At 38.1% G+C, this 25061-nt stretch overlaps 1 pseudogene; it reads left to right on the top strand.

Moving 5' to 3' along the window:
* The first annotated feature begins 8314 nt into the window (after positions 1–8314).
* Positions 8315–12332, top strand: LOC131405527 (olfactory receptor 11G2-like; annotated as a pseudogene).
* The last annotated feature ends 12729 nt before the right edge of the window (positions 12333–25061 follow it).

Below are 25061 nucleotides of genomic sequence, written 5' to 3'. Positions count from 1 at the left end.
TCTTTTCAAAGAACCAGCTCTTGGTTTTATTAATTTTTTCTATTTTTTTTTGGTCTCTATTTCATTTATTTTTGCTCTGATTTTTATTATTTCCCTTCTTCTACTGATTTTGGGCTTGGTTTGTTCTTCTTTTTCCAGTTCCTTTAGTTGCATTGTTAGATTGTTTATTTGAGATTTTTCTTTTTTGTTGAGATAGGCCTGTATCGCTATAAACTTCCCTCTTAGAACCGCTTTGGCTGTATCCCATAAATTCTGGCATGTCGTATTTTCATTTTCATTTGTCTCCAGGTATTTTTTGATTTCTTCTTTGATTTCTTTGTTAACCCAGTAGTTGTTCAGTAGCATGTTGTTTAATCTCCACGTATTTGTGGCTTTTCTGATTTTCTTCCTATAGTTGATTTCTAGAGTCATACCGTTGTGGTCAGAAAAGATGGTTGGTATTATTTCAATCTTCTTAAATTTATGGAGACTTGTTTTGTGGCCTAATATGTGATCAATCCTGGAGAATGTTCCACGTGCATTTGAAAAGAACGTGTATTCTTCGGTTTTTGGATGGAATGCTCTGTATATATCTACTAGGTCCGTCTGTTCTAGCGTGTTGTTTAAGGCCAATGTTTCCTTATTGATCTTCTGTTTGGATGATCTATCCGTTGGTGTAAGTGGAGTGTTAAAGTCCCCTACTATTATTGTGTTACTGTCTATTTCTGTTTTTATGTCTGTTAATAATTGCTTTATATATTTAGGTGCCCCTACATTGGGTGAGTAGAAATTTACAAGTGTTATATCCTCTTGTTGGATTGTTTCCTTGATCATTATGTAATGCCCTGTTTGTCTCTTTTTACAGTTTTTGTTTTAAAGTCTACTTTGTCTGATATGAGTACTGCTACCCCAGCTTTCTTTTCATTGCCATTTGCGTGGAGTATCTTTTTCCATCCCTTCACTTTCAGTTTGTGAGTGTCTTTAGGTCTGAAGTGTGTCTCTTGTAGGCAGCATATACATGGGTCTTGTTTTTTTATCCAGTCAGCCACCCTATGCCTTTTAATTGGAGCATTTAGTCCATTGACATTTAAAGTAGCTATTGATAAGTATGTACTTACTGCCATTTTTTAAGTTTTTTTTTTTCTCATTGTTTTAGTAGTCCTTCTCTGTTCCTTTCTTCTTCTATACAGAATTGATGGTCACTTTAGTTTGACCTCTGTCTGAAAATTGTACTCTTTAACTCCCCTCCTCCCTCCTTTTATGTTTTTGATATCATATCTTACCTCTTTTTTGTACATTTGTATCCATTATGTTCTAATCATGGAAATAGATAATTTTTCCTATTTGTGGTCTTCTCTTTTCCCCTTAAATCAGTCCCTTTAACATTTCTTGCAGCACTGGTTTATTGGTGACAAACTCCTTTAATTTTTGGTTATCTGGGAAAATTTTCATCTCTCCTTCCATTTTGAATGATAACTTTGCTGGGTAGAGTATTCTTGGCTGTAAGTTTTTTCCTTTTAGCACTTTAAATATATCATGCCATTCTCTTCTAGCCTGTAAGGTTTCTGCTGAGAAGTCAGCGGATAGCCTTATGGGGTTTCCTTTGTATGTAACTTGACATTCTCTTGCGGCTTTTAGGATTCTCTCTTTATCTTTAATTCTGGACATTTTGATTATGATGTGTCTTGGTGTGGGCCTCTTTGGGTTTATCTTGTTGGGGGCTCTCTGTGATTCCTGTACCTGGATGTCTGTTTCCTTCCTTAGGTTAGGGAAGTTTTCATCTATTATTTCTTGAAATAGATTCTCTGCCCCCTTGTCTCGCTCTTCTCCTTCCGGAACACCTATAACACAGATATTAGTGCGCTTGATGTCGTCCCAGAGGTCCCTTAGACTGTCCTCACTCTTTTTAATTCTTTTCTCTTTTACCTGTTCACCTGGGGTAATTTCTTCTAGTCTTTCGTCCAGCTCACAGATCCGTTCTTCTGTATCCTGTACTCTGCTTTTTAGTCCCTCTAATGAATTTTTCATTTCCAGTATTGTATTCTTCATTTCTGATTGGTTTTTTTTTATATCTTCCATTTCTTTGTTGACATTCTCACTGAGTACATCTATTCTTCTCCCCAGATCAGTGAGCATCCTTAACACTCTTAGTTTGAACTCTCTGTCGGGTAGGTTGTTCATTTCTGTTTCACTTAGTTTCTTTTCTGGGGTTTTGTCCTGTTCCCTTATTTGGAATGTATTCTTTTGCCTCCTCATTTTGCCTCTTTCCCTGTGCTTGTGTCTACGTATTAGGTAGGTCAGCTACGTCTCCTGCTCTTGGATAGGTGCCCTTATGTAAGTGATGCTTTAGGAGGCTTCCAGTGTGCTTCCCTCAGTTCTCAATGTTCCAGGGGTGACCCCTATGTGGGCTACGTGTGTCCTTCTGTTGTGGCCTGTTTGCTCTCCCTATAGGCGCCCAGGGAGGCTGAGTTATGCTCCTGGCCAGCTGTTGTAATGCTTAGCTGCTTGTAGTTGTTGTGGGCCCTTCAATCTCTTTATCAGGTGTGGGGAGCCCCAGCACAATTGGATGCAAGTTCTAATACCACATTTGTGTTGCAGTATTTCTTTTAAGTGAGTAGGCCCCCAGCGTGGCAGGTTGTTAGGCTCATTGCCTTACAATTGCTGTAAGCCTCTAGCCTATTAGGTCTCTTGTCAGCTCTCTGAAGTTTGCAGCGGGGTGGGGCTGGCCTCAGGCACAGGAGCACCCAATTGTTTCAGGCTTTGGAAGGTGGAGCAAACCTCCTATGTGGGTCTTTGAGAAGCACAAGTCTTCTGCAGCTGACAAGCCCTGCCGCCCACAGGTCCACACACACAGTCAACACAGTCCTGCCCGGTGTGTGCGCCCCGACCTCCCCAAGTGGACCCAGTCTCTCCATGGCCTGAGCCCCACACACTCCGCCACCGCCCCACACTCTCCACCCGCTCCTTGTGCACACCCTGCCCTGCTCAAGTCGGCTCAGTTGCCAGGCTGCAGAGAATCCAGTCACCAATCTATGCAGGCCGACAAGTTGCCTGAGGGCTTGTTGTTGTGTGGGGCCCGTCTCTAGGGTGGGCTGCCTGCCCTGGCTGAGCTGGATTAAATCGGTGCTCTAGCGCGTGGGGCAGACCTGGGCTAGCAGGCCTCAGGGAGAACTCCAATGGCGTCTGTGTCAGCACGCCCACACCAGGCCACAACAATGGCCGCCGCCAATGTCCCAGTCCCTGGAGAGGTCTCACCCCTCACCGAGATGCACTCAGGGCCTATTAGGTGAGTCTCTTGTCACCAAAGCACTGTGCACCTTTCTTTGTGGTGATTTTAGGATGCTTTCTGAAACGGGTGAGTTTGCGCGCGGGCCCTTTAAGAGCCAGTTTTAGTTTCTTTGTGAACCGGGTTTTCTGGGGGTCCTCCCCAATGCTTTAGTAGCAGGCACAGTCAGATATTATGCCTCTGGTCTCGATTGTGCTGGGTCCACAAAATGCCCCCAGTGGGGGCGCTCCCGGCTCAGGGCCCCGCGTCTCCAGGGAGGCTGCGTACCTGTGACCTGCTCCCGGCGGCCGTGAAGCTGGCGGCTTGTGAAGGTGGCGTTTTTCCTCTCCAGAAGGGAATCTCTGCCTCTTCTATCTCAGTTAGGATTGTCTGTTGTTGCAGAAGTTCCTCTTATCCAGTTTTCAGTTCTGTCTCGGGGTAATTTTTCCCCGAGCAGTTGTAAATTGGCTGCGTCCACGGAAGGAGGTGAGTTCTGAGTCTGCTTATGCCACTGTCTTGACTCCTCTCCCCTGTGATATTTCTTTTAAAAATAAAACATTAATATTGGAAACTCTCAACTAATAACTAAAATGTTAAGTTAAGGGCAAAACCTTTCTCAGAACAGGGTTGTGTGAAATTTGACGTTAGTTTTCCCGTTTAAACCCTGTTAGATAATGTAGTTAAATGCCCAAGTCGGCACAAAACATCTAGATAATACATAATATACATGCACATATTAAACTATATTCTAACCAACATCCATTCCTGATGAAAGTTCTTGGTAAACTGAGAATAGACAGAAACTTCCTTGGTCTGTAAAGAACATTTTCAAAAACCTGTCTCTAACATCATACTTAACAGTGAAAATGAACGCTTTCCCCTCAAACCAGAAACAAAATAAGAATGTCTGCTCTCACCACTTCTATTCAACATTGTGCTGGAAGTGTTAGTACAATCAGGCAAAGAAAAGAAATAAATGGCATCCCATTGAAAGAAAGAAATGGTTGTCTTTAATTAGAGAAGACATGGTCCTCTATGTAGAAAATCCAGTGGAATCAACAAAAAAAGCTACTAGAACTAATAGGTAAGTTTTTCAAGATTTCAAGATACAAGATCCATATACAAAACTCAATTGTATTTCTATAAGCAAGTACTAGCAACAATCAGAAATTGATATTTTTTTAAAAAGTCATTTACAATATAATCAAAAAGTATTGAACAGAGATAAATACGATAAAAGATGCAAAAGACTTAGACAATGAAAACTACAAAGTATAGCTCAAAGAAGTTAAAGATGTAAACAATTGTAAAGATATAACTTGTTCACGGGTTGGAAAACAGTATTGTTAAGAAATCAGTTCTTCCCAAAATGATCTATAGATTCAATGCAATTCCAATCAAACTCCCAGCAGGCTTTTTTGGTAGAAATTGGCAAGCTAATTTGCAAATTCACATGGAAATGCAAAGGACTTAGACTAAACAAAACAAAGTTGAAAGAATAACATTTTCTGATTTTAAGACTTATTATAAACTTACAATGATCAAAACAATGTGGCATTGACATTAAATAGATCAATGGAACAAAATAGAGTCCAGAAATAGTCTCGGACATATGGAAAACATTTTCAACAAGGGTGCAAAAGCAATTTAGTGGAGAAAGGAGAGTATTTTTAATAAATGGTACTGGAATAGTTGGACATCCATATTTTAAAAAAAAGAACTTCAATATTTCAACACCTCATAAAATACACAAAAATTAACTTGAAATGGGTCATTGGTTATAAAGCCTAAAACTATAAAACATCTAAAAGAAAACACAGGGGAAAATCCTTGTGACCCTGGCTGGGCAAAGATTTCTTAAATACAATACCAAAAGCACCATCTATAAAAGAACAAATTGGTAAACTTAACTCCACCAAAATTAAGAATATCTGCTCTTGGAAAGACACTATCAAGAGAATCAAAGGCAATCCAGAGACTAGGAGAAAATACTGGCAAAGCATATATCTTTTGAAGGAATTGCATCCAGAATATATGAAGAACACTCAAAAATCAATAATAAGAAATCAAACGACCCAATGAAAAAATGGAAAAAAGATTTGAACAGACGTTGAACAGAACATATACAGATGGCAAAGAAGCAAATGAAAATATTTTCAACATCACTAGTCAATAGGGAAATACAATTTAAAACCACAATGAGACATTGAAACCACTGTATATATACCAGAACGACTAAAATTAAAAGACTGGCCATACAAAAGTTAGTGATATAAAGAAACTGGAGCTCTCCTACACTGTTGGTGCAAATGTAAAATGGTGCAAGCACTTTGAAAAACAGTTGGCAGTTTATTAAGAAGTTAAGCATGTATCTACCATTTGACAAAGCCATTTCATCCCTAGCTATGTACCTAGGAGAAAAAAAACATATGCCGTACAAAGTCTTATACACAGATGTTCCTAGCAGGTTTATTTATAATAACACAAAACTGGAAACAACCTAAACGTCCAAGAACAAGTGAATGGGTAAACAAACCTTGGTATATCTATACACAGATTATTACTCAGCAATAAAAAGGAATGATCTACAGATACATGCAACAACATGGATGAATCTCAAAATAATTTTGCTAAGTGAAAGAACCTAGACCAAAAAAAAAAAGAATACATATGGTATGATTCCTTTTACATAAGGCTGTAGAAAATGCAAACTCATCTATAGTGAGAGAAAGATCAGTGGTTACCTGGGGAGTGAGGTCAGGGAGGGGTCGGAGGGAATGACTGCAAAGGGGCATAATGATTGGGGATGATGATTACGTTGATTATCTTCATTATGGAGATGGTGTCACAGGTGTATATATACGTGTGTGAAAATTTATCAACTTACACACTTTGTGTACAGTTTATTGTATGTCAGTTATACCATTGTAAAACTGTTTAAAACATAAAAATTATTCACAGATCAATCCCAGAGATGGGAAAGGGATATGAAGAGGACACAAAAGAGGCAAAGAGTAGTACAGATCCTCTTGAATTCTATTAATTGATCAACCCTCCACACCTGCTTTTCCAGGTAACTGTCTCACCAGGGCTTGACTCCCCCACTGCAAGTCAGTCACATCGGGTGCTCTTTCACATTTTCCAGGCGGTGAAATTACTCCTTCAACACATTTTTTTTGTGCTCCCACCGTGTGCCTGAGTGGTTTGGTTTCACCAAGACTTAGAATGCCAGATCAGTTAGGGACATCTGGGGCTGTTTTATCCCCTTCAGGCTTGTAAGATTCTTCATTGGCCACATGGTAGGTACACTTAGGGGAGTTAGAGATAGATTTATTGGTTGATTAATTAATCAAACAATCAATTTTTTAAATATTTCATTCTACCTGTGAGAGGTTTAAAGCAAGGAAAATATATTATTTCAACTTGTGTAGAAAAAAAACAGAAATTAAGGCAGGTCCCAAAGAGAAGTGAATAACAAGCATATAGATGTCTCTTGACACTGTTTTCCTTTTAGAAGCACTAAATGGATCCTCAAGGATCAGGAAAAACAAGGCTTACTTCCTGGCAGGCTCTGCTTATAACCCCTCCATCCTTCAGCAAATACAGTCAAGGATTCTTATCACAACAATTTCCACCTCTTTTCTCCTCTCTGGTTGTTGCCAAGAAGACTATTTCTTCTCTCTAAGAAAATAAAAAAGAAACTAGGGAGAAGCTTCAGTTTGGAATTCCCCTTGCTGATCCAGGTAATAAGGTTATGTAGTGTTTAGAAGAGCAAAAAAATCATAATCTGCCAGCTTTTCCCACAGCTCTGTTTGAATTTGCTACAGCCATACACATAAAACCAATATTTCTTAAGCTCTTACTGGTGAGGCAATGGTCAAAGTACTTCAACAGACGTTTATCTCATTCAGTAATCTTTACAACAGCCCTTTAAAAAGGCACAATTTTGCCCATTTTTTAGCTAAGGAAACTGAGTATTAATTTCCTATGACTAGTAAAAGAAGCTCTTGACTCCAAATCCAATGCTTTTCTATTATACACAGCTGCCTACCACTCATCCTAACCCAGAAAATTATCCTTACTTTTAAGTATTTTCCAGGAACAGATTACCCAATGCTAAAGATGTGGCAGCACCCTCACTGAAACTCTACACACTAACTGAAGCGGGGAATTGGGTTGTCATGAGACATCTCTGGACTGGCTGTGGACAGAGGGCCAAGAAATGAAGTACCAAGACTTCTACTATACTGAGCTTTAAGAGAAAATTAAAATATCAAGGAATGTCTTCCTTGCACTGTGTATGGCACTGCCTGGCTCACTCAGACGTAGTCTATCATCTCGACCTTTCCCAAGTTGACTAATTTAACAAGTAAACCAAAAAAAAGTTGATTGGGTCCAAATGGGCACGGGACATAAAAACAAATGTCATTGTACCAATGTTCACAGCGGCCTCTTCAGTCGATGCAGGGTGAATCCAGCAGCCTTCTTTCTTTTTTTTTTTTTTTTTTTTTGACAGCTCCAGCTCAGACTTGTAGCAAATAAACGTCACAGTTTCTTCTGTACAGAGGAGTTAAGTAATAACAGGTGAGTGACAGTACAGTTTGGTTAAACATATTAGATTGAACATAAAATGTGACGGCCATTCCTCTTATCTAGAAGACCTTTCTGTTTTCTAGAACAGCTTTGTGATACTTCCTGACACAGAATTGCTCTGAGAGGGAATGATTTTGCTCCAAAGTCTATCGTGATCAGTTTTCTAATTTTAGGTAGTACTCTGCTGCTACTTGGAAAATGGAGGATTTAGGGGCAAAAGTTGAAGTGAGGAGCTCTATTAGGGTACTGTAGCAGAAGTCCAAGGAAGAAAGGATGATAATTTGAACTGGGGAGATGACAGTGAAGACAAAGAGAAGTGCATGATATGAGTCATATTTCAGAAACAGAAGCATCTTGCTGACGATTTGGAGTGAGGGGTAAAAGAACGGAAGGGATGTAACTTTAAAATAAACTAGACCAGGGAATGTAAGTTCTTGAACATTAATTCATTCATAGTGCTGAAAATACTTCGAGATGATGGACCAAGTGATTATCACAAAAGATAACCTTTTAGAAACACCCTGCAAAACACTTTGATTAAAAAGGCCCCAACCACAATTAGTAACAAATTATTTTGACCTATTGAAAGCTGAGTGACTTTTCTCTGAATTAGTATTAGACCTGTAGGCCTAAAAAGGACTTTTTTTAAGTTTATGGAATTTAAAGTCCATATGTGACCTTCACATGTGACAGCAAATTTTCTTTTGAGTCACTCCTTCCACTCACTGGCAGTGATTCTCACGGCTCCAACATTTGTCAACAGCCCCATTCAAAGAATAGGGCATTTGGAAAAGTGATGCCTTCAGAAAAGACCATATTCTGAATATTTTCATCCTAAATAAGAAGAGTGCAATGTAATGCAAACATATATTAGATATTTAATGTCTGGTTTAAGTTCACCCTCAAAAGGTGAATATTTGGTATCTGAAATTCAATCTCAGTCCTTAGTCATACGTCCTTAAAAATCAGAGAGGAAAGGGCATTTAAAAATGTAACTAAGTTTTCAGTACAAGAAACAAGAGTAAACCTAACACAGCTGAGGCACTAAAAGAAGTGAAATAATATAAGTTAAGACATAAATTATGATGATCTTGAGAAATTTTATTGACCACATACGTCCCCCATGTCATGAAAATCAGACAAAATCCAGAACTAAATCTAGCTCAGAAAGGAAAGCGTCTGTACACATTTTATAAGTTCCAAAATATTAATCAGTTTGCTAGTCTCCCATCACAAATTTTCTTCCTCTCCAAAAACAAAACAAAAATACCTTGTAATCAACTACTTCTCCCTGACACTTTTGCCATTTATCCATGGAGGTCTTACTATGCTTGAATATTCCAAATAGACCATTGTGAGACTCCTTGGATAACTATGCCAACTCTCAAAAATAATTTGTGACTGATGGATTGATTGAGTGATTGATGCTATATTTGAGAGAATGGAAAATAGATATTTTTTGTGTTCCTTATGCATGCCCTATTTACAGAGGCCATATTCACCAAGAACAAGGTCTGAGCACAGGATTGTTTAACAAAGGTTTGTGGGGTTTTTTTTCTCTTGATTCATAAAAACATAAAGCCATTATGCAAATATATACCATGCAATGTCATTCTGCCTTGAGATGCTCCCGAGCATTGACTGGAAGAGGAAGCAAAACAATTTAAGTTTTCTTTTCAAGTTTCCAGCTACATGTACCTTAACAGTAAATCGATAATAGCAGGTTCCACGGTTTATATAACTAAAATAGTACACAATGGATTTTGCAGCATCATATTCTCAAACCAGACAATCAAGGATTGGTTTCAACAAGAACCAGACTAATGCTGATACTATCCCTCAGCTGTATCTACCCTGGATAGCTGAGGAATTGTATTAACAGAAGTGAGCTGCAGCTATTTCCTACAATTAATTTGAATGTTTTACTCCTGAAATTGGTAGATTGCATTACCAAACAGAATCAATGAGTGGGTTAACCACCTCAAAACAGAAAAGTGACTCCAATTGTCCAAAGGTTCCCATTTTCCATGGCCAAGCAATCTAAGTCAGTTTTGCCCACAAGTAGACGTGTTGATATGCTCTCTTTCTGAGAACTGAAAAAGTACATTTATTCATTCATTTTATGAATATTTATTAAAAGCTATCTAAGTGCAAAGTATTACGCTCTAATTCCCAATCACTTCTGGTAAAGTAACTTCTCAGACAAGCTGATTTCAAGCCTATGACAAAGTTCTGTTTGAAACTTCCTGCACAGGGCGATGCTCTTGTGTGAGCCACTTCAAACAATTCTCTCTTGGGAGAGGCATATAGGAAAGTAGAAAATACAGTAAAGAAACGTCTCGTTTAAATCATAAGGCTGATCATAAGACTCAAAGCTTGTCTAAGATGGATAATGAACTTCCTAGAAGTGGCTATAAATTGCATCACACCTAAAATGTTCTCCTAAACCAAGTTTGGGGACAATTTGCTTTATCATTTCTAGAATACACTCTCTTGAGAGTGTAACAGTTCTAATATAACCACATACTCTGAAAAAAAGTGCTGCCAAGAGAACTGCCTAATTTGATATTACAAGAAGGGGAAAAAAAAGGGCAGCTGTTAAAATTCAGTCTATATGTCATTCCTCAGGCTCTGATAAATATAGACCTTAATATTAAAAAAGGATGCTGACAATCAGAGCTCTCATATACTGTCAGTGGGAATAAAAAATAGTGCAATAATGATGGAACACTGTGTAGCTTAATCTACTGAAATTGAAGAGACACACATCCTGTGATCCAGCCCACAGATATGCATGCATGTGGTAACCAGGAAATAATGAACTATTATTTTGTAGTAGCATTACTCCTGATTGCCCCAAGCTGGAAATAACCAAAATACTCATCTCTAGTAGAATGCTTAACTAAGTGGTGTTTTATTCATAGAAAGTAATAGCATAAAGAGCAATAAAAATGGACAAGCTACAGATACATGCAGCAACATGAATTTCACAAACTTACTGTTGAACAAAAGAAGCCATCCAAAAATACTACATATAACATGATTTCATTTATATAAAGCACAAAAACAAGCAAAACTAAATGCTTTGGTTTAGGAATTTATACTTTGTCATTAAAATAAAGAAAATGGGAAGTGATTACCATAAGGAAAGAAGATTGTTAAAACTGTAGGGAGAGACAGGCAGAGGATGGTATTTGAGATGGAGCATGAGGGGAGGTTCTAGGGTGCAAATGATATTCTAGTGAGATTCTGCCCCCCAAAATACCTCAGTGGTAGTTATAGTGCAATTTTATTAATAATGATTTCATAAGCTGTACATTCATATATTAAGCATGTTTCCATACATTTCACAATAAGGAAACGTCTCTGTCTATCCACTGATATTCACTGACTTCTAGTGTTTTTACAGTCCAACAACTAACCCAGGACAGTATTTCAGGATCAGACAAAATGGTAACTGTTGATATACAAGTGTTTATTGCATTCCCCAGGGTGGCTTAAATATCTAACTGGATTCCCATCTGTATTCACAGTCATTCAATAACTTGAGGGTCTGTTTACAGTTCACAGACCCAGGAAAATCTCCAATAATTCCAACGATTCTAACACCATCACTGGCTTCATCCTCCTGGGCTTCCCTTGCCCTTAAGAGGGGCAGATCCTCCTCTTTGTGCTCTTCTCTACTGTCTACCTCCTGACCCTCATGAGAAATGGTTCCATCCTCTGTACTGTGCACTGGGATCAGAGACTCCACACCCCCATGTACATCCTCCTAGCCAACTTCTCCTTCCTGGAGATCTGCTATGTCACCTCCACTGTCCCCAACATGTCGGCCAACTTCCTATCTCACACCAAAGTCATCTCATTCTCTGGTTGCTTTCTCCAGTTCTACTTTTTCTTCTCCTTGGGTTCTACAGAATGCTTTTTCTTGGCTATTTTTGCATTTGATCGATACCTTGCCATCTGCCGTCCTCTCAGTTACCCCACTCTTATGACTGGACATCTCTGCACCAATCTTGTGGTCAGCTGCTGGGTACTTGGTTTCCTCTGGTCCATGATTACTATGATTGTTATTTCCTGAATATCATTCTGTGGACCCAGGATCATTGACCACTTCTTGTGTGATCCAGGTCCTCTGTTGGCCCTCACTTGTACCAGAGCCCCTGTAATAGAGTTAACTAGCTCCACTTTAACTTCTCTGCTCTTATTTATTCCCTTTCTCTTCACCATGGTGTCCTATGCTCTAGTCCTAAGAGCTGTCTGTGTTGAGGGTCCCTTCAGCAGCTGGGAGGCTTTCTCCACCTTTGGGTCTCATCTGGCTGTGGTTTCTCTTTTCTATGGCTCAGTGATGGTCATGTATGTGAGCCCAACATCCGAGCATGAAGCTGGAACACAGGAGACAGTGACTCTGTTTTATTCTGTAGTTACTCCACTATTTAACCCTATGATATATAGTCTGAGAAACAAAGATATGAAGAAATTATTGGGAACCTAAAAATAAGAGTGTTGGTTTAAAATATTTTAGAGGGCAAATCTGTTTTTAATTTCTTGCTTAAAAAGAAAGTGGACATGACTCAGAAAATTGTTCAAATGTTTTGAATTTTATATACCATAATATTTTTTTATTTCCTAGAATTTATAGGGCTATAAGGGATCTCAAAGATGTCCTCCACCTCCCTAATTTTACATATGATAGAGCCGTAGATTGAAATTTTGAATTGAGCTTGTTGGGGAAATATAATTAAAAACAATTCTCCTGCCCAACCAGAAAACCTCGCCATAAAGGTAGAAGAGAATAAAACAGTTTTACTGTAGAATAAGCATTAAAGCAAGGGAATATGTGCATCACACTCAATCCACTAAGAGATGGCAAAGCTAGAAAGAAATTTCATACTTTTATGTAGCCACGCAAATATAACCCATTACATAACATGTTTCAAGATAAACAATAACTAGTCCTCAAAAAGACTTGACAGCACCATTTGCCACACATAGTTCATCCTAGATTCATCTGGTAATTGGGATGGGCATCTGTGTTTGCTAATTGGCTTCATACAAAGGAAAGATAAACATATTATAGGACAGGAGGTAGTTTTGCCACTTAGAATTAAGACCACCAAAGTCAGGATCCCACCCTCCCACAGAAACTGGGAGCTTGGAGCGCTATCTACCTTGATGATTACATTTCAAAGAGACTTCCCAGGTCCTTGACAAAGACGTTCCTGGGTCATAAAGCTGGCAAGAGTCTTCTTTAGCTTTTAAAAAGATTTACATTCATTTCAAAGACAGAGAAAAAACATAATTACAAATGTTCTAAAGTAAATGCTCTAAAAAAAGGGAAAGGGGTACCTCTCTTCCCTTATTTTTAACAGGGATAATTAGGCCTCTTATTTTTTATTTGAATTTTCCCTTACAAATTATACAAGGTTATAACCCTAGGGCAAACCCTAAAGTTTTCTTTTATTCTTTCAACAACAACAAATTATCTTTACTGTTCTAGTTGAGCTTATATTTCTGTCCTCTAGAACATCTGTCATGGTAGCGTCAATTACAGACAAAAAATTAATATCTTTGATAGAGAGATATATATAAATATCTTCAGATCGATAAGAAAAAAAGCAACAGCACAACAGAAAAGGTGCCAAATATATAAAAAGGTAAACAGCAAAGGCTTTTTTTTTGTGAGGAAGATCAGCCCTGAGCTAACATCCATGCTAATCCTCCTCCTTTTTTTTTTTTTTTGCTGAGGAAGACCGGCTCTGAGCTAACATCTATTGCCAATCCTTCTCCCTTTTTTTAACCCCCCAAAGCCCCAGTAGATAGTTGCATGTCATAGTTGTACATCCTTCTAGTTGCTGTATGTGGGATGCAGCCTCAGCATGGCTGGAAAAGTGGTGCGTTGGTGAGCGCCCGGGATCCAAACCCGGGCCGCCAGCAGCAGAGTGCATGCACTTAACTGCTAAGCCACGGGGCCGGCCCAGCAAAGGCTTTTAAACATCTGAAAAGACATTCTATTTTATTCAGAATTAGAGAAATATAAAGAAAAATATAATGAATTACCTCTTTTCCCAAAAATTGACAAATCAAAAATGATGTTGGGAAACATAGCAATCTCATCCCTTGCTAGTAGAGCACAAACTGGTACAACATCTATGGAGGACATTTTGCCAAAAACTATCAAAATTGAAGGGGCACTCACTTTGACTCATCAATTCCACTCCTAGATATTTATCTGACTACTATACTTACATGTAAGAAAAATGGCATATGTATAAGAATATGACTATAATGTTTCTATCAGCAAAAGATCCGAACAACCTAAATTTCCATTCATTGAGGACCGATTAGATAAATTATTATATATCCACAGCATGGAATATGCCATATAACTGTTAAATATGAAGATCTGTAATGTCTATTGATATAAAACTATCCTCAAAATATACCGCTAAATGAAAGAGATCTGTATCTTGGGCTATCTTTCATGTGAAAAAAGATTATATAGGTATGCATATATGTTCATAAATATATCATATGCTTCTAGAAGGAGAAAGAAGAAACTAGTAACAGTGATTGCTTTTGAAAAGAGAATTGGGTGTCTGGGGAAAGGAGGAGGAGGCATTTTCACTGTATATGCCTTCGTACTTTTAAAATTTTGTTCTATATGCATGTATTTCATTGAAATAACATTTAACGTTAACATTAATAAATAAATTTAAAAACGATTTCACTGCAAAATTAGAATCAGGGAAACATTTCTTCATAATTCTTTGATTCTTCGGGAAACTAGGAAGAGGACTGATTGTTGACGGAAAATGAAAAAGAAGAAAACTGACTACCTCTTGATATTATCTCATTAAAATTTGTTGGTTCTGTTGCAACAAAGTAGGAAATGTCTTCCTCCTGTGAGGAACTAAGAGAATAAATAAACTATTAAAAATTTAAAGTGTCTGTTTTTTATATAATTGCTGTATTGTCTTCCTCCATGGTCACTTATTCATTAAAACAAACACATTCAATATAGTAGGCATTGAGTTAGAAGGTGAATCATATACAGAAGTGAATAAGACATATTTCCCTCTCTTGTGGGGCTCATAAACAAGTGGTAAATGGAGTAAGATGTATTATAAATAAGGGAATTATAAGTTGCTGTGGGAGCAAGTGAAAGAATAGTACAGATAAAAGCCAGGAGTATAAAGGGGTGAGAAATCATGGCATGTTTTGAAAAATACATATAACCATTCACTGATCACTATCTATTTACAATTATACAACAATACACAGAAAAGAAGTGTTTCTAGAATAGGTGTCCATAGGGCATGTACTACCCATCATAATTTACAATTGGTCACATTTATTGATATATTAATGAGCATCCTTAAACATCATTTTTTTAAAATAATTTTATTTATTTATTGTTTTCCCCCATAGCCGCAGTAGATAGCCGCATGTCATAGCTGCACATCCTTCTAGTTGCTGTATGTGGGACACGGGCTCAGCATGGCCGGAGAAGCGGTGCGTCGGTGCACACCCGGGATCCGAACCCGGGCTGCCAGCAGTGGAGCGGGCGCACTTAACCGCTAAGCCATGGGGCCGGCCCTTAATGAGCATCCTTGATCAAAATAAATATGGCTCCAAGATGTAATATAATTCACAATTCAACAAACACTTAAATAGATATAGCTAGGAAGACAGATATAAAAAGAAACAGAGAGAAATAAAGAAATACATCATTTGGGAAAACAGGATTTTGACAAGATACGTATATGCACTCCCATGTTTATTGCAGCATTATTTACAATAGCCAAGATGTGGAAACAACCCAAATGCCCATCAATGTATGAATAGATAAAAAGGATGTGGTACATATACACAGTGGAATATTATTTAGCCGTGAGAAAGGAAGATACTCCCCCATTTGTGACAACATGGGTGGACCTTGAGCACATTATGCTAAGCGAGGTAAGACAGACAGAGAAAGACAAGTATGGTATGATATCACTTATAGGGGGAATCTAAAAAAGTTAAAATTATAAAAAAAAGTAAAATGCTGGTTACCAGGGGGTAGAGTGTAGGGGATAAGATTGATGGTGTGTAAGGGTACAAACTTATAACGGGTAGTAATAAGCTATAGAGATCTAATGCACAGTATAATGAATATAGACAATGATATTGTACTATAGTGATGTAAGGTGATAAATATCACTACAATGGCAATCATATTACTATATATAAATGTATCAAAGTAACACATATTACACCTTAAACTTACACAATGTTACACGTCAAATTTATTCAATTAAAACAAACAAGTATGTCATTTGGGTATTAAGATATAAAAATCAATCTTCAAAGGACATCAAAGTGCAAATATTATACTGATATTTAAAATATCACACTCAGAACTTATCCTTTGAGCCAAAATCACATTTGCTGCAATGCACTTTGTGTATTTGACCTGCTTTTGTGAATTCAGTATCTAGCTTTCTTTTTAACTCCAAGGAACACACTGACATTTATTTCTATTCAAAAAAGATTTCTTTAATGCAATTGTTCTTTTCATCTGCCATAAAAAAAAAGCTGGATCATTTCTTAATATGTAAATAATAGATGCTCGTTGTAGTAATTCTCAAACAATAGGCAAAAGCATAAAAATATTTTAAAAGTTATCTAAAATCTCACCACTCTGAGGTAACCACCATTAATATTTTGGTGAATAACCTTTCATGCATTCTTTTATACACATACACACACACTCACATATGTCAAGTTTACATGAGTGGGATATTGTACATGCTGTTTTTATGGTAGGCTCCTTTATTTTTTCCCTATTACTCCCTACCACCACCACTTCATCCTCAATCTACTTTTCACTCCATCACCTCCCATCTCTAGAAGGTAAACAATATTAAAAACCTAGGATATACATTTCATACCATTCTCCATTCCTCTAAAACATTTATAATCATGTATCAGGGTATTTTCATTCTTTATCTTACAAAAATCAAATCATATTACATAGACCTCTATACAGTGATTTTTCATTTGACCTTATAATATGCAAGTTTTTCCAAAGTAAGATTAGATATATCAAGTATTCTCATTTTGTATAGTAGGCCAGCGTGTATAATTAATACAACCAGTGTCCTTCAGCAGGGTCCTTCAATAGGAAGAGCTATTCATGAACCTTGGCTATTACTCATTCCACGAAAGACATGACTGAGAACAGGTTTCATGTCCTTATTGAGTGGGTTGTCACTGAGGAAGTTTAAGACCAGAGTCTTTATAGAGGATATCATTATAATGATGCAATTTATTGCCTTCATTTGTACTATATGGCCAGATGTGGGGTTCACATACATCACCGTTGGGTTTTCAGAGAACAGAAACACCACCACCAAGTGAGACCCACATTTAGAGAAGTCATTTTGATGACATCTGCTGAAAGCATGAAGCATAGCTCTTAGCACAAATATATATGGTCCAAAGGCATATGAAATAATGAGAATGATGGTGAGTAAAAAGTACATGTGCTACGATGTGGCATAGGTATAGAGCAGGGGCAATCAGTGGGCCCACGTGTAGTAGATGCTGTAATGCGCTGTCCAGATCTTTCATTCATGACTGAGGTACTCATTCCCCCAGCTGCCATAAGTCTAGCAGATGACTAGACATAAGTCTAGATGACTGGCTCACAACTGAATCCCTTGCCAGAAATTGCCTTCATCCAAAGGCACTAGCCTTTTCCTTGATGATTTCCCCTACCCAGGGTCAGTTCACATTCAGTGATTGGTCAGTGCTGGTGTACAAAGGCCTGACACTCTTGCCTCAATTAGTGACAACTCTGAACAGTCATCCCAGCTCCACAGTTCCACATGGCCTCAGCTGAGACTTTTGTTTCAACTTTAACAGTTCAATTTCTCCTTCTGCTCTACCCTAGTTTCCTCACTCCTGTACAGCTGTTGTTCCCAAGAGAACTCCACCACAAACCTTCCACATAAAATCTTAGCATCTGTTTCCAGAGAACCCCACCTACACCACCATGTACTTAGAGAGAAAATAAGGATTGAGTGTTTGAGGAAATCAATGAGCTAAGAGAGACACATCAGCTGACCACAGATCTTGTCACAAGGATGGGGTAGTGCATTGGGTGGCAGATGGCCAAGTTGCTGACCATTTTCCATGACAGAGTAGAAGGACCATGCAGTTGTGCTTAGAGAAAAGGAGTAGAGCTGACTGAAGCAATGGGAATAGGAAATTATCTTGGTTTTAGAAATAAAATTGTCCAGCATGTTGAAGACTGTGAAAGTAACTTAAAAAATCATGATACTGGGCCCGCCTGGTGGCATCACAGTTGAGTTTGCATGCTCCACTTTGGCGGACCAGGGTTCACGGTCAAGCCATGCTGTGGCGGCGTCCCATATAAAGTAGAGGAAGACAGGCGTGGATGTTAGCCCAGGGCCAATCTTTCTCAGCAAAAAAAGGAGGATTGTCAATGGATGTTAGCTCAAGGATAATCTTCCTCACACACACACAAAAATCATGACACCTACACCAGCTAGCTCACAATGTATCTAAGGTTAACTTCCACTTTTGCCATTCAAGAATTGTGCAACCTCAGGCGCACTGTTAGTATCTTCATTTTACAGATAAGGTAACTAAAGCCTAGACTGATTAAGCAAGTTGCCTAAGGCTAAACAGTTAGTGTTGAAACCAGGGTGAACTAAAGAATTATGACTCCAGAAACCGTACTATTAACTGTTATGTTATGCTGTCTCCTAGTGTTAGGTTATCATATGTGAGCTTCTGAGCTAAGCATTTTGTATACCCTATCTCTTTCAGTTCTCATTACAACATTGTATGAGCCGTTACTATTTTACTTGCTTTACAGAATAGAAAGCTAAGGCCTGGAGAGAATAGGTGACAACTTGCCTATAGTACAGTCTAGTAGTAACCAGGAAAGCAGGGACTCAACCAGGTCTCTCTGAGTCCAAGGCACATGTTCCTCATCACTAGTAATTTGTCATGGCAGAGTTATATATACTACTGAAAAATGGGGAAAATTATATATGTCCACTAAAGCTGAAATAATATTCAGCTATTAGGAAGTATTTATGGTAAATAGCTGATAAGAACTTAATGAATAAACAGTATAATATTGTAAATATACTACGACATCTCTGTACAAAAAAATTAAAATCCAGCCTTTAGAAAAAAATACAAAAGGGAAGTCTACCAAAATATTTTAAATAGCAATGTTTGAGTAGTAATATGGAGGTCTTTTTTGTTGTTTTTTTCTTTTTTCCAATTGCATGCTTTATTTTCAGATGTTTCTATATCAAGTAATAGTATATTAATAGTAATGTTGATTCTATAATAAATTATTTTTTTTTTAAAATACTAATGATAGAGTGATGTCAGTGTCATGGCAGAGTGAGCTTTCCCGTGAACTCTTCCCCTGATAAGATACAACAAAAGGAACAGTCACAGATCAACAATGGAATCCCAGACAGTGAAAAGCTACATCGGAAAGATCCACACTGCAGCACATCTGAGAGTGGAACGTGCTGGGCCCCCGGAGGAGGTGGGGAGAGGTAAGGAGAACTCCTCTTTCTCCCCATCAGATCAGCGATCTGGTCCGAGAGGCTCCCAGAGAGGGGGGAGAGGCGGCCCTCAGTGGGGAAACCGTAGCTCTTCAGGCTCTCTCAGCCAGTGGGAAACTCCCACACAGAAGACTCAAAAGAGCCACAGGGCTACCATCAACATCTGAGCATCCCAGAGAGTGGATACCGAGGGGCTAACAAGAAGCCCCCCCAACGCCAGGGACCCAGAGGGCAAGAGATCCCCCCCCCAAACCGGACCCTGCAGCTCAACCAACCAGACCAGAGCAAGCGATCCGCGGCAGACCAGACCAAGGCAGACCAGACCAAGCGATCCGCGGCAGACCAGATCAAGTGACTCAACCCGCGGATCACAACAGGGAGAAAAAAAAGAAAAAAAAACTGCGGATTGCAGCAGAAAAACTGCAGCAGAGCACAGGGGGCTTAGACTACACAGCCCTTTACCACCACACAGTGGCAGCGGGTGGAAAATGCAACCAGAGCTTTCCAGGATGAGGAAAAACAAAGCCAACACAGGAACCACAAGGCAAAGATTTATGAAATCACCAGACCAGAAGCAAAATGACAAGCACCCAGAAACCAATGCCAAAGACACAGAAATCCATAATCTAAACGACAGAGATTTCAAAATAGCTATCATAAAAACACTCAACGAAATACGAGACAACACAGACAAACAATTCAATGAGATTAGGAGTTTCTTCACAAAAGAGATTGAAATCATAAAGAAAAACCAATCAGTGCTGATGGAGATGAAGAACACAATGGAGGAGATAAAGGAGAATCTGGAATCTTTAAAGAACAGAGCTGACAATATGGAGGAAAGAATTAGCATTTTAGAGGATAGGAATACAGATATACTCCAGATGGAAGAGGAGAGAGAACTAAGACTAAAAAGAAATGAAGAAAGTCTCTGAGAAATATCTGACTCTATTAGGAAATGTAACATAGGAATTATAGGTATTCCTGAGGGAGAAGAGAGGGAAAGAGGAACAGAGAGCCTATTCAAGGAAATAATAGCTAAGAATTTCCCATATCTGGGGAAGGAGCAGGAAATACCAGTAAGCGAAGCCAACAGGTCACCTAAATATGTCAACAGGCAAAGGCCCTCTCCACAACACCTAGTGGTAAGGCTAGCCAGAGTCAATGAGAAAGAAACAATATTAAGGGCAGCTAGACAAAAACAAAAAAATAACGTACAAAGGAACTCCCATCAGGCTCTCAGCGGATTTCTCAACAGAAACTTTACAGGCTAGGAGAGACTGGAATGATATATTCGAAATACTGAAAGACAAAAACTTTCAGCCAAGAATACTCTATCCAGCAAAAATATCCTTCAAATATGATGGAGAAATAGTAACTCTCCCAGATAAACAAAAGCTAAGGCAGTTAATGGCCACGAGACCCCCACTACAAGAAAAACTCAAGAAGGCCCTCAGGCCTGCAAAAAAGAAGAGAAAGGGAATACAAAGCTTGGAACAAGGAGAAAAATAAGAAGATAAACTCAGAAAAACAGTAGATCTTTACCGGATTAGGTTAGCAACCACTTAAATACTAAAATCAAAGATCAAAGGAAGGAATTCACCAAAAATAAATTTAACCTCATCACTGTAAACACACAGCCACAACACAAGATAGAATAAGGTATAACAAGAACAACTTAGAAGGGGAAGAGGAAAGTGATTGAATTGACTTAGTATAAGGAAATAGGAGGCCATCAGGTAATGGAATATCTCATACACAAGATTTTTTACACAAACCTCAAGTTAACCACTAAACAAGTAATCAAAACAAAACCACATATGATAAAAAAAGAGAAAACTAGAAGAGTCATAAGACAGAACAACCAAACTGAATTGGCAGTACGAAACAAATGGGACAAGAAACAAAGGAAATGCAAAAGAACCAGAAAATAAGTGACAAAACAGCAACATTAAGCCCTCATATATCAATAATTACCCTAAATGTAAATGAATTGAACTCTCCAATCAAAAGATACAGAGTGGCAGGATGGATTAAAAAGCAAGACCCAACAATATGCTGCCTCCAGGAAACACATCTCAGCAGTAAAGGCAAGCACAGGCTCAGTGTGAAAGGATGGAAGACAATACTCCAAGCTAATGGCAAACAAAAGAAAGCGGGTGTTGCCATACTCATATCAGACAAAGTAGACTTCAAGATAAAACAGGTTAAGAAAGACGAAGAAGGGAAATATATAATGATAAAAGGGACACTGCACCAAGAAGACATATCACTTATAAATATATATGCACCCAACATAGGAGCACCAATGTACATAAAGCAACTATTAACAAACCTAAAAGGAGACATTAACAACAACACAATAATAGTAGGGTATCTTAATACTCCACTTACATCAAGGGATAGATCATCCAGACAAAATGTCAATAAAGAAATAGTAGACTTAAATGAAAAACTGGACGAGATGGACCTAGTAGACATATATAGAGCACTCCATCCAAAAACAGCTGACTACACATTCTTCTCAAGTGCACATGGAACATTCTCAAGGATAGACCATATATTGGGAAACAAAGCAAGCCTCAATAAATTTAAAAAGAAATCATAACAAGCATCTTTCCAGACCAAAATGCTATGAAACTGGAAATGAACCATGAAAAAAAAAAAACTGGGAAAGTGACAAAAATGTGGAGATTAAACAACATGCTACTGAACAACCAATGGATCATTGATGGAATTAAAGGAGAAATCAAAAACTATCTGGAAACAAACGAAAGTGAAATTATGCCATACCAAACCATATGGGATGCAGCAAAAGTGGTCCTGAGAGGGAAACTCATAGTGAAACAAGCCCACCTTAACAAACAAGAAAAAGCCCTAATAAGCAACCTTAAATTACACCTAACAGAACTAGAAAAAGTAGAACAAACAAAGCCCAAAGTCAGCAGAAGGAGAGAAATAATAAAAATCAGAGCAGAAATAAATGAAATTGAGACGAAAAAAACAGTAGAAAGGATTAATGAAACAAAGAGTTGGTTCTTTGAGAAGATAAACAAAATCGACGAACCCTTAGCCAGGCTTACTAAGAAAAAAAGAGAAAAGGCCCAAGTAAATAAAATTAGAAATGAAAGAGGAGAAATCACAATGGATACCACGGAAATACAGAGGATTATAAGAGAATACTATGAGAAATTATATGCCAACAAATGGGACAATCTAGAAGAAACGGATAAATTCTTAGACTCATACAACCTCCCAAAACTGAACCCAGAAGAAATGGAGAATCTGAATAGACCGATCACAAGTAAAGAGATTGAAATAGTAATAAAAACATCCCAAAAATAAAAGTCCAGGACCAGATGGCTTCTCCAGTCAATTTTATCAAACATTCAAAGAAGATTTAACACCCATCCTTCTCAAACTATTCCAAAAAATAGAGGAAGATGGAACACTTCCTAAATCATTCTACGAGGCCAACATCACCCTGATACCAAAGCCAGACAAAGACAATACAAAGAAAGAAAATTACAGGTCAATATCACTGATGAACATAGATGTAAAAATCCTCAGTAAAATATTGGCATACCGAATACAGTAATACATTAAAAAGATCATACACCATGATCAAGTAGGGTTTATACCAGGGATGCAGGGATGGTTCAACATCCGCAAATCAATCAACATGATACATCACATCAACAAAACAAAGAATAAAAACCACATGGTCATCTCAATAGACTCAGAGAAGGCATTTGACAAAATACAACATCCATTTATGATAAAAACTCTCAACAAAATGGGAATAGAAGGAAAGTACCTCAACATAATAAAGGCTATTTATGACAAACCCACAGCCAACATCATACTCAATGGGGAAGGACTGAAAGCCATTCCTCTGAGAACAGGAAGGGGCAGGGCTGCCCACTCTCACCACTCCTGCTCAACATAGTACTGGAGGTTTTGACCAGAGCAATTAGGCAAGAAAAAGGAATAAAAGGAACCCAAATAGATAACGAAGAAGTGAAACTCTCACCATTTGCAGATGACATGATTTTATATATAGAAAACCCTAAAGAATCCATTGGAAAACTAATAGAAATAATCAACAACTACAGCAAAGTTGCAGGGTATAAAATCAATCTACAAAAATCAGTTGCATTTCTGTATGCTAATAATGAACTAACAGAAAGAGAGGTCAAAAGATAATACCATTTACAATTGCATCAAAAAGAATAAAATACCTAGGAATAAATCTTACCAAGGAGGTGAATGACCTATACAATGAGAACTACAAGACATTATTGAAAGAAATCGATGATGACATAAGGAAATGGAAAGATATCCCATGCACGTGGTTTGGAAGAATAAACATAGTTAAAATATCTATATTACCTAAAGCAATCTACAGATTCAATGCAATCCTAATCAGAATCCCAATGACATTCTTCACAGAAATAGAAAAAAGAATACTAAAATTTATATGGGGCAACAAAAGACCCTGAATAGCTAAAGCAATCCTAAGAAAAAAGAACAAAGCAGGAGACATCACAATCCCTGACTTCAAAACATACTACAAAGCAATAGTAATCAAAAAAGCATGGTACTGTTACAAAAACAGACACACAGATTAGTGGAACAGAATTGAAAGCCCAGAAATAAAACCACACATATACAGGCAGCTAATTTTCGACAAAGGTGCTAAGAACATACAATGGAGAAAGGAAAGTCTCTTCAATAAATGGTATTGGGAAAACTGGACAGCCACATGCAAAAGAATGAAAGTGGACCATCTGCTATCGCCATTCACAAAAATTAACTCAAAATGGATCAAAGACCTGAAGGTGAGACCTGAAACTATAAAACTCATAGAAGAAAATATAGGCAACGCACTATTTGACATTGGTCATAAAGGAATCTTTTCGGATGACATGCCTACCCAGACTAGGGAAACTAAAGAAAAAATAAACAAGTGGGACTTTATCAGATTAAAGATCTTCTATAAGACAAACAAAACCAGAATCAAGATGAACAAACAACCCACCAACTGTGAGAGAATATTTGCAAAACATACATCTGACAAGGGGTTGATCTCCATAATATATAAAGAACTCACACAACTGAACAACAAAAAAACAAACAACCCGATCAAAAAATGGGCAGAGGAAATGAACAGATACTTCTCTAAAGAAGATATACGGATGGCCAATAGGCACATGAAAAGGTGTTCAACATCACTAATCATCAGGGAAATGCAAATCAAAACAACCCTCAGATATCAGCTCACGCCCGTTAGAATGGCTATAATCACCAAGACAAAAAACAACACGTGTTGGAGAGGATGTGGAGAAACAGGAACCCTCATACACAGCTAGTGGGAATGCAAACTGGTGCAGCCTCTATGGAAAACGGTATGGAGATTCCTCAAAGATTTAAAAATAGAGATACCCTATGACCCAGCCATCCCACTACTGGGAATCTATCCAACTAACCTGAAATCAACAATCCAAAGAGGCTTATGTACCCCTATGTTCATTGCAGCATTATTCACTATAGCCAAGAAGTGGAAGCAACCTAAGTGTCCCTTGACTGATGATTGGATCAAGAAGATGTGGTATATTTAT

The sequence above is a fragment of the Diceros bicornis genome, chromosome 5 (genome assembly GCF_020826845.1).
Source record: "Diceros bicornis minor isolate mBicDic1 chromosome 5, mDicBic1.mat.cur, whole genome shotgun sequence".
In the NCBI taxonomy this organism is placed as follows: domain Eukaryota; kingdom Metazoa; phylum Chordata; class Mammalia; order Perissodactyla; family Rhinocerotidae; genus Diceros; species Diceros bicornis.
This window is presented reverse-complemented; position numbering and strand designations above follow the sequence as displayed.